General features: G+C 44.6%; 1 protein-coding gene across 10 annotated transcripts in view; it reads right to left on the bottom strand.

Annotated features, from left to right (window-relative positions):
- Positions 1-15,976, bottom strand: part of LOC123756134 (UNC93-like protein MFSD11) — a 69,475-nt gene that overhangs the window by 23,659 nt on the left and 29,840 nt on the right. The window contains exon 1 of one of the 10 annotated variants that reach the window (XM_045739176.2): positions 15,369-15,731. The exons of 8 other annotated variants lie outside the window; for them this stretch is intronic. The gene's annotated coding sequence lies outside the window, so the exon portion shown is untranslated. Of the gene's footprint in view, positions 1-15,368; positions 15,732-15,976 lie in introns of those variants that run through there. One more of the 10 variants, XM_069336494.1, reaches the window with a different exon arrangement.

The following is a 15,976-nucleotide window of genomic DNA, read 5'->3' as shown; positions in this document are numbered from 1 at the left end:
GTTGATTGACAGTTGCGAGGCGGGACAAAAGAACCGAAGCTCAATCCCCGCATGCGCGTGGGTGAGTACAACTATGTGAGTGCGCGCACACACAAACCATGACTCCCCCCCCCCCCACACACACAAACAAAAAACCCGAGTACACATTTTTCGACGGGAGATGATCGCCTAATGGATCTCCGAGCTCCGCGGGGCATGTCTTACAAAAAACTGTATAAACTGTTGTATTCTTGCAAGCACACTGGATAGTTTGTGTGGGTGGGTTCAGGATGCGAACGACGCGTTTCTGGTGGGAACAGGGGATTGGGTTGTTGGCTGGTATGAGTATACCTGGAGTATACCTGGAGAAGGTTTCACGAGTTCTTCGACTCCCCGAGCCCGGCCAGGTGCCAGGGCTCGACCTAGGATGTACTCCATGGGAGTGGGTATAATGGGTGCCGATGTGGGTGGAGTGTTTGAGGATGTGTTGTGGGCCGTGAGTGGGTGAGAGTTGTAAATATGGTGGGTAGTGGGGGGGGGCAGGGTGGGCCAGGTTGTGGGTGTGTGTGTAGGTGTTGCACGTGAGTGTGGGTTGTGGGTGAAGGGAACAGGTTGTGGGTGTAAACCATAGATAACGGCCCGGGTACGTGTTATCAGCGAGCACCACGACTGACGGAGATAGCCTAGAGTCTCATGGTAGTGGATGCTAGATAACAACCATTACACCCAACTAACAAAGCCAGTATGTGGACCATCTGACCACAGACATCCCACCTCGCTGATTAGGTCTGGTGTTGGGCATATCAACTACAGTTTTGTTTTTTTGACATTTAGACCACCAGGGCGGATGATAAGGGGCCTGGTCGAGGACCGGGCCGCGGGGACGTTGAGCCCTGAAAGGGAAGCCGAGGCCGGTGCCTAATCGGCCACAATACCGGCCTGCTTGCACGAGGCCGGTATTCTTGTAAACCATACTAGACATTTGTAGTCTCCCACGCAAACCAATTCTACGTTCCAATTAGGGAGTTGTGTTCACGCGTCGGACCCTGCCAAGCAGAGGCTTTCTGACCTACCATTGAAGGATACCATTCAATGTCATAGTTCTTGGCGCGCTCTTCTGATAATGACCCGACCCTGAGTCACAGTTCAATACTGTTGTGTCATGCTATTGAGGACGTGTTGTGCCACTTCGAGGCCCTGTTCTTCACACGCTGCGAGGACGAGGTCGTCTGCGTAGCTCAAGACTTTTTTTTTGCGAATAACCGAATTCAATTACGGGCCCGTGCTACATGGACAATTCGTCCTGAGCTGGACATTCTGCCTTTGGTCGGGGATATCTAAAAGTAAACTGGCTTGGGGGATAGATCCAACTGGATAGTTGGATAAGTGTGTTTGATATCTAGTGCTTTGTCTATGTTTTGTCTTTAATTGTCATTGTATCTGTCGATTATTTCGATGCTGTTGGTCAGGATATCTTAGGTAATGGTCTGATTGTGTGTATATTGTTAGGCGCCATGAGAGAGAGATGTTGTCTTGCCAATAAGTTGAGATCGTTGGGGGTTGACAGTTTCTAAGTGGACACATCAAGACAGACGACATTCGTCTCTTTCAAGACATTTCGTGTGGCGTCGGGCGAGCTCTTCACAAGCAAGTTAGCGGTCTTCTTGCTCTTGCAGTAGTGTGTGAAGTGAACCATCTTGCTAGTGCAGGGTCACGTCTCTGTTAATGAGGTTTTTCATTACCATCTTACATTTTGTGTACCTGCTTGATGGAGTTCTGGGAGTTCTACTCCCTCAAGCCCGGCCCGAGGCCAGGCTTGACTTGTGCGAGCTTGTTCCAACAGGCTGTAGCTTGGAGCGGCCCGCAAGCCCACATATCCACCACAGCCCCGGTTAGTCCGGCACTTCTTGAAGAAAACGATCTAGTTTTGTCTTGAAGATGTCCACGGTTGTTCCGGCAACCGTTAAAAAGACGTTCCCGAGGAAGAGTTTAACAGGTGAGAGTCTGCCAGTGATGGCGGTCCCATCATCGCCACACCCATCACTCCTCCGGATAACGAGAAGCCTTCAAATACTTAATCAGTTTACCGTCAGCTGGAGGCCACGCTGGAGGTCTCAGACGAGGTCACTCAAGCTACAGATATTATTGTTTTTGACTCTACTTGAGGTGATTACGAGCACCAGTGTCAACATTGACCATCAAGGCAGTCGCTAACACTCCCGTGGAAATGTATTGACTCCTATATAGCTACTCGATATTAACCCTATGATAGCTCCGTGGCGTGTTGAATCGTCCCAGCGAAAATAGCCATGCTCATATGTCGCATCAACAAGGACGTTATTTATGTTTCTAGCACCTTCCTGAATCACTGAGCGGGTCAAGCACCAAGAAACTGTCCTGCTAAAGTGTCCGTACCCTAACCAGAGGACCCAAAACAGAAAACGGGACAATAAGTCACTTTCGCCAGCCGCTATCACTTTTCTAGTACGAAATGCGTTGGCCTTAGGTATAGTACCTTATCTTGCGATGATTTCGGGGTTCAACGTCCCCGCGGGCCGGTCCCCGACCAGGCCTTCTGTATGCGTCTAGTGTACGTCCCACGGCGACGCCGTGATGAGGAGGACTGGGTTGTAGAGTCGCCCCACACTGAACACTGTCGCAATATTGAAGGCTAACTCAATTATATTACCTTGTTAATGATACACCTGCCAATTAACACCTTTGTTTTCGTCGACTTAATAAATACTTGTACTAACATCTTTGTAGGTTTTATTGAACGAACGCGTCATACACGGTACATACACACACATATATATATAATATATATATATGTCGTACCTAGTAGCCAGAACGCACTTCTCAGCATACTATGCAAGGCCCGATTTGCCTAATAAGCCAAGTTTTCATGAATTAATTGTTTTTCGACTACCTAACCTAACTTTTTCGGCTACCTAATCTAACCTATAAGAATAGGTTAGGTTAGGTAGGGTTAGTTAGGTTCGGTCATATATCTACGTTAATTTTAACTCCAATAAAAAAAATTGACCTCATACATAATGAAATGGGTAGCTTTATCATTTCATAAGAAAAAAATTAGAGAAAATATATTAATTCAGGAAAACTTGGCTTATTAGGCAAATCGGGCCTTGCATAGCAGGCCGAGTACGACGTTCTGGCTACTAGGTACAACATATATATATATATATATATATATATATATATATATATATATATATATATATATATATATATATATATATATATATATATATATATGAACAAAATTCAGTGTTTTACCAAATTCAAAAACTTATCAAAGGAGACGAGTACACTGGTATATGTGATAAAAAAAAATACAAATTGATGTACATTCGACAAAACAATAGCGAGTGTGTCTCATCAGTATTCATAATTATCATTAGTATGTGGTAATATATAAACAAGTTTACAACCTCATCTTTATAGAGTCATCCTCAGTGACAACCCTCTACTCCCCCCAACACACACACACACACACACACACACACACACACACACACACACACACACACACACACACACACACATACACACACACACACACACAAACCTAATCTAACTCCCGAGGCACATATAAATAGGATAACGACAGCAGCGTACTCTACACTGGCGAAAATTAGAACTTCATTCAGAAACCTAAATGAGGAGGCTTTTAGGGCGCTTTACACTGCCTACGTGAGACCCGTCTTAGAGTATGCCGCGCCATCATGGAGCCCCCACCTAAAGAAACACAAAGAAACTGGAGAAGGTTCAGAGGTTTGCGACGAGGCTTGTCCCAGAGTTACGAAGGATGGGATATGAAGAGCGGCTGAAGGAACTGAACCTTACGACACTAGAGAAAAGAAGGGAGAGAGGAGATATGATAGGGACATATAAAATACTCAGGGGAATTGACAAAGTGGAAATAGATGAAATGTTCACACGTAATAATAACAGAACGAGGGGACATGGGTGGAAACTGGAAACTCAGATGAGTCACAGAGATGTTAGGAAGTTTTCTTTTAGCGTGAGAGTAGTGGAAAAATGGAATGCACTTGGGGAACAGGTTGTGGAAGCAAATACTATTCATACTTTTAAAACTAGGTATGATAGGGAAATGGGACAGGAGTCATTGCTGTAAACAACCGATAGCTGGAAAGGCGGGATCCAAGAGTCAATGCTCGATACTGCAAGCACAAATAGGTGAGTACACACACACACACACACCAGCCTGCCCTCTATAGTTGCCACAACATACAAAATACGGGCTACTAAAAACACGTGAACCTAACCCGGCCCACCTTGGTGTGGGTTAGTTTCCCACGAGCCCACGTTAATGGTCAGGTGTCTCTATGTGCACATATATATGTAAGCTGCGTTACTAATATCTACATATGTAAGCCGTGTTATCTATGACCTACACTTCCAGTTACAGCCCCGCTCCTGTGCCAGGTTACTCCACTACGGGATCACCCTAGCCCGTGCTATTTGCAACTTTTTGTTTCCAGTACTTAAATCTAAACCAACAACTTTGAATAGGTATGATGCACCATCTTTTACCTTACATCTCTCATCACCACACCTTCACAACAAACTAGAATACAATGATAGATAAAAAAATTCCTTATTCACAGATACCTTGATACAATGAACGATACAATGAACCTAGTATGAGGCCGCGATAGATAAGTCATGAAGCAAGTATGAGGCCGCGATAGATAAGGGTCATGTGACATAAACAATCTTTAAATAAACAACCTCTAAACACATACAATTTCCTTTTTAAGACTACTCACAGCCCAGTCGAAAGCGCTTCTGCTTCACACAGGTGAGGTCCCCGGTTCGAGTCTCCTACAACTCGGTACAGGTAACGTTGTGATTATATTATTATTTTGCAACGTTGTAAGCCAACATAACCTTCAAACCCATAAGGCATAAGGGATATTAATGCTCGACATGGAGAAGGAAATACACAAAGTCGAGGCTTCCTGCTAAAGAAAAACAGATAACGTTTATACACACACACACACACATACACACACACACACACAAACACACACACACAGGAGGAAGTATACTCCTGTATACAACTCGTCCTTCATCTATACACAAAAAAAAATGGCGCCGGAAGGACGGGGGGTACTCAAGAAATATGGCTGCTTGCAAGGGCTCAGGACGGAGTCCAGTGGAACAGGATCTGGATGAACTGGACCCCACTAGCAGGCATCAGGACCGGTTCATGAGGATTCTGAATGCCTGTACGGTATATCAGATGTAAATTTGTGTATTTATGTTTGCACGTTAGCTTAGCATTTTAAAAGCACTACAATCACCTTCCGTGGTTGATTGATCAATAAATCACTGAATTACATTTTTAACAGATCGCTAACACTGTCCTTAGAGGGCTGAAGAAAATGTATATATACTGGTTAGCATTGTAAACTATCTGGCCACGTCTGTGGTAGAAAAAACATGTACAGTATATCCTAACCCTTGCCATATCCTCACCCTTCCCCCCCCCCCACCCCTGCGTCTCATTCGGACACACACCCGAGATTCACGTGTCTCATTCGGACACATACCCGTTCCTCCGCTAAGATACACGTGTCTCACACGAGCCTCCATCTTCCCCGCACCGAGGCATGCCCCTTTTCCTTAGATTACCCATTACAAACGACAATGGCCGCGTTTGGCCGCACCAGATAAGTTCATTAGTCTATTAAATCCCTTACGGGCGGGAGCATCCCCTTGGGGTACGCCCCATTCCCTATACCAAAGCATAGATGTTGACCAGAGCACACACTAGAAGGTGAAGGGACGACGACGTTTCGGTCCGTCCTGGACCATTCTCAAGTCGATTGTCAATCGACTTGACAAGACAATCGACTTGAGAATGGTCCAGGACGGACCGAAACGTCGTCGTCCCTTCACCTTCTGTGTGTGGTCTGGTCAACCTTTTTCAGCCACGTTATTGTGACTCATCGCCTCCAAAGCATAGAACTCGATAAGGAACCACAGACAATTGCAACACAGAAATAAATGAATAATAAGCAGTGTCCGTGGGGTAGAGGTAATATGATCGCCTGGCGTTCCGCGTGCGCTTGTCCTGGGTTCGTATCCAGGGGGCCAGATTCACGAAGCAGTTACGCAAGCACTTACGAACGTAAACATCTTTTCTCAATCTTTTGCGGCTTTGTTTACAATTATTAAACAGTTAATGAGCTCCGAAGCACCAGGAGGCTGTTTATAACAATAACAACAGTTGATTGGCAAGTTGTCATGCTTGTAAACTATTTAATAAATGTAACCAAAGCCGTCAAAGATTGAGGAAAGATGTACACGTTCGTAAGTACTTGTGTAACTGCTTCGTGAATCTGGCCCCTGGCCGGGGAGGATTTACTGGGCGCAAATCCTTAACTGTAGCCTCTGTTTAACTCGACAGTAAAATGTGTACTTGGTTGTTAAAACGATTCTTCGCGGAGGCGGGGATCGTATTCCAGGGACCTGCCAGAAACGCTACGCGTACTAGTGGCTGTACAAGAATGTAACAACTCTTGTATATATAAATAAAATAATAAATATATGAGGATACAAAACAGAGAAGCAATTCGAGAAAAAGACCCTATAGCTCCCCCCAAAAAAGATATAAATAAAACATATTTAGTGATTGACTAAGAGATCACTAACGCAGCACGTCGACACTATACGTCGACACTATACCTCAGAATGATGCTAAATGATGTTTTATTTTGTTACACTGAAAGCTATACCACACCATACAGAGTGTATATACAACAAGTTTACGTTTGTACTCAGCATACGAGGAGGCCTAGTCGACGACCGGGCCGCGGGGACGCTAAGCCCCGGAAGCAGATCAAGGAAGCACCTCAAGGTAGGCCTAAGCTGTACTTGCAGTTTGGTCATTAACTGATAATGGCCTTATTTGCATAAGCAAGATTGATCAAAGTCAGCCCTCAAGCCTAACGAGTAAATGAACAAATCCACAAGAGCCGTGACCAGGGTTCGAACCTACGTTGGAACATAGACTCTAACGAGTAGGGTCTATGACCTGAGAAAATGTTCCCAATCTATGTCCTTGCTACCCAACCCAGCCCAAATAAGATCACATATGGTTTTCAGCCAAAATAAGATTAAATTTGGTTTTAAATATGTCATGCACAAGGGGTGTGACGTCACTTGTCGTTTATCACTTGTTATTCCGGCGCAGGAGTTAGATAGTACTGAGTCGCGCACCTTACCTAACCTGAGAAAGTTGGTGACCCAGACCAAGTCCTGAGTAGTGTGTGTGTGTGTGTGTGTGTGTGTGTGTGTGTGTGTGTGTGTGTGTGTGTGTGTGTGTGTGTGTGTGTGTGTGTGTGTGTGTGTCCTGGGCTACACTAGAAAATTTGTTTGTGTCCAGAGTCGTATTTTTTTTTCCATTTATATATTGTATTATATACTGTATTATACATATATATACTTTCGTGTGGTATTTCACTGTCCTCGTTATCTCGGCGCCCCAAGTATATGTACAAGACTGCTGCTGGTGTAGGAAATGGTGTGGTGGTGTCACACCGTGGCTCTTCCCTTCAGAGTGGAGCTCACATACAGTAATTTTAGTACGTGGGTGAAGCATTTATAGCGTTGTGGTTCAAACAAAAGTCGTCAGTGAACAGCCCGTCCTCCAAACAAAGACCCAAAAGTGATTCCATCCACCCGCCAAACCCCCTGTTTATGAATGAAAAACGGTTTACACACGACACACACTATTCATTTCGTTCGAACACTTCCGGAACAAGTACTCACCTAATTGTGCTTACGGGGGTTGAGCTTTGGCTCTTTGGTCCCGCCTCTCAACTGTCAATCAACTGGTGTACAGATTCCTGAGCCAACTGGGCTCTATCATATCTACATTTGAAACTGTGTATGGAGTCAGCCTCCACCACATCACTGCCTAAAGCATTCCATTTATTAACTACTCTGACACTGAAAAAATTCTTTCTAACGTCTCTGTGGCTCATCTGGGCACTAAGTTTCCACCTGTGTCCCCTTGTTCGTGTTCCACCCGTGCTGAAGAGTTTGTCTTTGTCCACCCTGTCAATTCCTCTGAGAATTTTGTAGGTGGTTATCATGTCTCCCCTTACTCTTCTGTTTTCCAGGGATGTGAGGTTCAGCTTCACTGTGCTGAAGTGTACTTCGCCTTCTGAAGTGCTTCACTGACGAATTTTGTTCGAACCACAACGCTGTAAATGCTTCACCCACGTACTACAAATACAAATTATCGCCAACAGAACCTAAACATTTAACCTAACCTATGCCTATATATGCACAATATGCTAATATATTATAATATTAATTTATATTTGAGAAAATTCCCGTTTTGAATTAAATGCACGTACAAATTTATATATGCGTCTGTGGGGTCGACCGCTGGATGGAATGGCCTTGAGTCGAGGACGGGTCGCCAACAGAACCTAAACAACTAACCTAATCTAATCTATGCCTAACAATACATAGAATTTGTATTATTAATAATATTAATTTATATATAAAAATAAACAAATTTGTAACACACAGCATGTTAAAATTGATGAATGCGTCTGGGGAGGAGGGCCGCTGCTTTAAGCAGCCTAGTGTGAGGACGGGTTGCCCAGTCACGCTCTAGTCAACTGAGAGTTTAGTGAACTCACATAATGAACTGCGCTTCCATCCTCTGAACACATTTGTGTGTTAAGCTTCTCAACAGCGCATAGGTGTTCAAACCGGACACTTTTAATTGTGATTCCAGAATCATTCCTTGTTGCTTTAAACGCCCTAGGGCATCATTGCAGCCTACGTATTGCAATTTAGATTAACAAACGATGTGAAGAGTTAGCCAAAGCCTAGCCCTTTGTTCTCAATGATGAACTCAGTCACATTATGTATATGTTTTTTCAAGCAACTTGAACACAATGATAAATAGGAAGCTTCAATACAACTTCACACACCTAAGGCTAAGCGAGATCGACAACAATCACTACAGATATGATCATTCTACCGCCTATAGAGCAGCATACACATTTGGTCCATACAACGTCACCATAGAGAGTATATTTAGCCTAAGCTACAAATACCTCCCAGAGGTTTCAACCACCTGTTGATGTAGAATCCCTCTTCGCAGTGTTATATTTTATCCTTTTGACCAGACCACACACTAGAAGGTGAAGGGACGACGACGTTTCGGTCCGTCCTGGACCATTCTCAAGTCGATTGTGAGACCATTCACAATCGACTTGAGAATGGTCCAGGACGGACCGAAACGTCGTCGTCCCTTCACCTTCTAGTGTGTGGTCTGGTCAAATTACTTTAGCCACGTTATTGTGACTCATCGCCTGCATTTTATCCTTTTCCCTCAAGCCTGGTCGACGACCGGGCCGCGGGGACGCTAAGCCCCGAAAACACCTCAAGGTAACCTCACATCATATAGGAGAATAGGTCGTTGCTACAGCAAACACACCGGATGGGTACATAGTGAACAACAAGGAGACAATGCTCATATCAGTGACCTTCGCTCCACTAACCCATTACCCACGGCGGTCTCGTGACCCCCCTACCCCCTTACCCACGATGACAACCTACCTTTTTGCAGTCTTAACATAGCCAGCTCGTCCTCACCCCCCTACCCCACTCAACCCACGCTCCTTGGCACCGTTCTTCCGTACCCAGGGCGCCAGAACCTAGTGCGTCACATCTGGGAACTATGTGCTAGAACCTAGGGGCCACATTCACGAAAGCACTTACGCAAGCACTTACGAACGTGTACATCTTTCCTCAATCTTTGACGGCTTTGGTTACATTTATTAAATTGTTTACGAGCATGAAAACTTCCCATTCAACTGTTGTTATTGTTATAAACAGCCTCCTGGTGCTTCGGAGCTCATTAACTGTTTAATAATTGGAAACAGATCCGCCAAAGATTGAGAAAAGATGGACAGGTTCGTAAGTGTTTGCGAAAGTGCTTTCGTGAATCTGAACCTAGGTTCCCCGCCTAACATGTTACTCACGTGGCCCCTACATGTGAGGTCATATGATGAAGTATCTGTGGCCAAAAAGATCAGAGAGTCAGTAGTAGTAGAACAGTTACAGCTCCGCTCCTGTGCCAGGTAAGTCCACTACGGACTTAGCCCGTGCTACTTGGAAATTTGTCCCCAGTAGCTGAATCTTAAACAACAACGTCACCGAGTGCGGGAATTGGGTTAAGGGTCTAACGACTTCCAATTCTTTTTAAGTCGTTGTGGCCTAGTGGTGAAAGTGCTAGACACGCTAAGGTGCATGGAGCCCCTGGCTGTCTGGGTTCGAATCCTTCTGGGGGTGAGGAGTCAATGCCCAGATTGTTTAAATTATATCGATTAACTATCCAGCTTCCCGTTGATTATGTTTAGGATATACTTCTACTATAATGAGGTTACCATACGAGTAAACTGCATGAAAACAATGACGTTCTTCATTAATCTGTCACTTCGTGAAGATGAGGCCCAAAGTGGTGTGTAATTAGTTCACTTGTGGATCATGCGTCTCGCTGGCTCTCTGGTGAGCTAGTTGATCTTGGGTTACTACTTACATATTATCTCCCCACTCAAACTTGCAAGAGTTTAAGATAACATTCGGTACTGGCCATGTTTTCTCACCAGTTCTCGATATTTTGTTTATCTACTCCGCGAATTCTCCAGCTGTGTCACAGTAGTGAACAAATACAATGCGTTAAGAAGTGACGCGGTGGAAGCCAGCGCCTCATATGTAGAAAGCTGATGACAGTCCAATAGGCTTGAGAAACTGGAGACCAATCAATTAAGGCGCGACCAAAGAGTCCGTTTCACCGTAAGTACAGCTAGGCAAGTACTTAAAACGCCAGACCTAGCCTATCTTCCCAAGGGAGGTGCATACACACGAACCTAGGCTACAGGTTCAGTAAATTAAATTAAAATTTTGCCCCGAGGGGCGAGTTTATCAGGATCAGTAGTAAAGCCACGATAAGAAATTATATTGATAAGTTGCATTAACGTCACACGCTGAATTCTATAAGCGAGTGATTAGGTGTCTTAACTCAACTTGATACAAACAAAAATAACTACACACACCCTGCAGGTCAACATGGATTTAGAGCCTAAGATCCTGCCTTTCGCAACGACTCCTCCACCACTGTAACAACACAAATGCATAAGAAAACATGAATGCAGATGTTGTATACACACTCCGCATTGACATTTAGTCAACGTGACCTCTGGAGTCTTTGCCCATAAAATGAAGTTCAAATGAATAACAGACAATGTGGGGCGATGGATATCAAATTGCCTCACAACATGGTCACAGAAATGGTGGATGGACTGGTTCCAAATCTGCACTAACAACCATAGCTGCTCGTAAAATTGCCCGTTTTTAATTCGTGGGGTCATTGGTTAGGCGTGATCATACGTGAGGCTGCGAGCAGCCGCGTCCAACAGCCTAGTTGACCAGTCCAACAACAGGAGGCCTGGACGGGGACCGGGTCGGGGACAGGGCCGCGGGTACGTTGAGCCCCGAAACTAACGCAAGGTAACAGATTCGGGCAATTTAGTACATCAGTTTAATGACGTTACAACGAGCTGAATAAACTAGCCGCCTCCGGTGGCAAAAATCACAGAAACTGCGATCATTATGCACAGCAACAACCACCACCACACAACAGTGAGAGGTCTCCACCACAACCACCACCACCACCACCACACAACAGTGAGAGGTCTCCACCACCACCACCACACAACAGTGAGAGGTCTCCACCACCACCACCACACAACAGTGAGAGGTCTCCACCACCACCACCACACAACAGTGAGAGGTCTCCACCACCACCACCACACAACAGTGAGAGGTCTCCACCACAACCACCACACAACAGTAAGAGGTCTCCACCACACAACAGTGAGAGGTCTCCACCACCACCACCAGCACCACCACCGGGGTGACAACCAACAGACAGTTGCCAGGGGAGGGACGGAGCCGGAGCCCACTACCAGCACTGCGGGAGGCCCGGCGTCACCGTGGCGCTGCGCCCGGTTACAGGCCTGCGTCACCTCTACACCGGCCCCACACACACTCGCTCCACACAATACCTGCAAAAACCTAGCAAAAACTTAATATCACCCCCCCCCCCCCCGCTCCTGTGCCAGGTAAGTCCCCAACGGGCTCACCATAGCCCGTGCTACTTGGAACTTTTTTGTTCCAAGTAGCGAATCTTAAACAACAACTTAATATCCATGGAGATTTGCAATGGAAACCACAGTTGAGTAGCGGAGTTGCAGAATCTGAGATGAGAGTGACGGACACCGCCTTGACCACTATCTACGAGACTGTGAACACCTGAGAGACATTATAAATATGTGTAGAATAATAAACCCCCCACAGTGTTTGAGTTAGGAAAATACCATTTGTCAAACATAGATACTGCTATTAAAAGATTCCTCCATTTTGCACCCGCGAGATAACGAAAGATTTTAAGCGTTGACTAATGTTAATCTTCTTGTTTGAGAAGCTGTTCACTTGAGACAGTTAAGCAAGTCCCAGCTGTGTCTGGGTACAAGTGACAGGATGAACAACCCAGCGGGTTTTCTTTCTATTGGGGAGTGTTGTACATGCTGCTATGGTGGTGTGTCCACTCACAAGATATGTGAGCTGCCCAATACTGTCACTATGGCGGTGTGTCCACTCACAGGATGAGTGGCCCCCATACCCATCCTGTGGGTTATTTTCTTGAGGTTATCTTGAGATGATTTCGGGGCTTAGCGTTCCCGCGGCCCGGTCCTCAACCAGGCCTCCTTTTTGTTACACATCCCCAGGAAGCAACCCGTAGCAGCTGTCTAACACCCAGGTACCTATTTACTGCTAGGAGAACAGAAGCATCAAGGATGAAACTCTGCCCATTTGTTTCCGCCTCCGCCGGGATCGAATCCGGAACCTTAGGACTACGAATCCCGAGCACTATCCACTCAGCCGTCAGGCCTGGCGGTGATGGAAATGCTATCAGAGGCATAACATAAGTTCAGAACCTGGACCCCCACTGCTTTCTAAAATGAGCTACTTATCTGTAGTAAACTAGATAAAAAAAACACTTTCTATATTTTTGATAACCAGTAGCGACTTGGCCCCCCCCCCCACCCCAACAACAACATGGCGGCTTTCAAGGAGAACGACCTGCTTGGTGACGGAGGCCAACGGACCAACCGTGAACCTGTAAACACAAGGTCTTGCCCTCTCTCGCGTATATTATAAACCAGTCACTTATACTTGCTTAACCCTTATATCCTCGCTATGCGAGACTCAACATTTTAGGTACAAAAAATAAACTACAACTAATCTACAACTTTCTCAACCCATTCTACACGCTGTTGCCAACACTACAAAAACACACTATTGCCTGGTTCTCAAATATATTAATGGTTTGGTGACAGGTAGGCCTAGGTTAGCTGAGGCCTACTTATGACCAAACCATTAGCTGGTTTAGTTAGGTTAGACTTAGATATACCTGCATAACATACTAGAAAAGTCATAGGTTTTTAATCTAAAAAAATAAGAATGTACAAATGTAGCCTAATGCTGTACACATGTTTCTTCCTTATAAACATTCCTCTTCACAGGTGCATTGCCACACGTTATTTCGTAAGCCAACACCTGCACACACACACACTGTGTAAACAAATATAAACAACACACATCTGTATAAACACACGATGCCCGCATGAAACTTTTTACACACTGAAATCAAAGCATTATGTAAACACAATTAACATGCTGCGATTAAGAGCTATAAACATTTCACGTGAACAGTATATATTACTCTCACACAAACTATCCAGAAGAGCAGAGACGTGTGTGTGTATATATATGTATTCATGTGTACACACGTGTACACATGAATTATATGAGGGAAGGGGCCTGTAATCTATCTCCCTATCACACACACACACACACACACACCTGTGCTATACGTTGCACATATAGCTGAGAATACCAAAAACGTGTTATACCAAACAATATATGGGTTTCCCCTTGAAGAAAATAATTACAAAATCCATACGCAGTAATTTTTTAAGTTAATATTTTCCCGGTAGCCTATCTCCTATTTTCAAGTTAAGAGGAAGCATACCTAACCCAACTTAGCCTCGCAGTGAACATTAACCCTACAATCAGCACCAAAACACTTAAGTTCATATCAATACAAAAATTAAACCCAAGAAAATCTCTCGGCGATTATCTTATTATCTTAATTAAAAACGTGAATAGAGATTGAGGCCGCACGGAAAAGATCTCTGGTTCCCCCTAAGAAACCTTAACAAATAAATTTGTTCAAATTGAATTGAAATAAGTTTATTGGGGTTATAAATACACACAAAGGGACGAGGTAGCTCAAGCTATTCTCACCCCGTTCAGTACAACATGTTCATACATATATATAGACAAATTTTAAAGCTGTTCACCTTTACTGGGAGGAGGGGGTGGGGGGTAGGTACCACAGATACTAAGGGGGCATCGGGGGGAGGGGGGGAAGACGCCCCCTCCTCACCAAGACGACCGTGTACAGTACTGAATAAGATCTACCAATGCCTTCACGTCTGGAAATGTTAGAAGTTGTTACCCGACTGTTATCAAACAACTTTATCTTACGCCGATGAGACCCTCACTTATATCTGCTAATTTAGTTGTAGTTACGATACTACACAAGTGGCGTAAATTCTTTCTAAATCAAATCAGGACGAGAAAGTAAATCTGTAGTATCACAATTCGCTTTTTTACAAAGCCAGATCGAGCACACTGAGGCTACATTCTCCTTAAATGCTTAGAACGAGAAGAGACACGCTTAAAAGAAGTCTATTGAAATAGAAACATGGCATAAACAAAGAATATATACAAACTAAAGAAATCATTAGGATAAAGCGCTGGCTAGTGTGAATATATACAGCATTTTGAACGATATACTGTATATCCCAAACGTGTTGAAACTATCACGGCTAATGATCCGTGGTAGGTCAAGTTGATTTCCCGGTTGCAATTCTTGTCCATGTCGTAGCTCAGTCGATTAAGGCGGATCTGGGATCCTCTCTGACGTAGGTTCGAACCCTCATCACGGCCCTTGTGGATTTGTTCATTTGATGCATCACGCTATTGTGATTTCTGTGTGTAATGTAGTGTAGTGTATCACGGCTGTTTCCTAATCACCAACAACTCTTCACGAACTCTGTTAGCTATTACTAATCACTGTAATCTGCGTAAAGTAGCATTAATCACAAACTTCCGACTAGGGTATTCAATGAGGAAAGATAAGGCCTAAATTTTTCAAACACTATAATTGGTAAACTCACTTGGCTGGTCAATTTGCTCTCTCCTGAATCAAACCAGCAATCTCCCGCCAAAACGGAGGGTTGATCTTAGCCTATTGGTAAGACACGTTCTTCAACTGTGATTCACTATGCCTGTGCCACCTCTTGGCTGGCCTAATCTTCCTCAATCAGTTGTAAATCTTCATCAATCTTCTGTGAGTTAGTATGTCTTCGATGGTAAGGTGTTCCCGAGGTAATGCCTCCTGTAGAAGGCGCTCCGGTGAACCTAACACAATCGAGAGGACGTGGTGGGTGTTTGAGAGCAAGAACACTATTGGTCTGGGCGGGCCACGTGTGGAACCAACACTGACTTTTGTCGCGGCAAGTCTCATATACTGTACCACACACACCAGACGGGCCACGTATGCGGTTTGAACTCGAAAGATGGCACACCCCCCCGGCTTGCCAAGCGCGCATCACATGGTATTGCATCATTGGAACTATGCCAGAGGGGCATGACCCGACCTCTTCAAACTTGGCGCCAGCCACAAAAAAAAGTCAACAATGAGGACTAGGAACATCTTGCAACTCCCCTTGAGCACGCGAACGGCAAAATAGTTTCATTATTTTTACTTTATTATTATAATTAT

This window comes from Procambarus clarkii, chromosome 36 (genome assembly GCF_040958095.1).
Source record: "Procambarus clarkii isolate CNS0578487 chromosome 36, FALCON_Pclarkii_2.0, whole genome shotgun sequence".
Lineage (NCBI taxonomy): Eukaryota > Metazoa > Arthropoda > Malacostraca > Decapoda > Cambaridae > Procambarus > Procambarus clarkii.
Note: the sequence above shows the minus strand (reverse complement) of the source record. Positions and strands in the feature narration are given on the sequence as shown.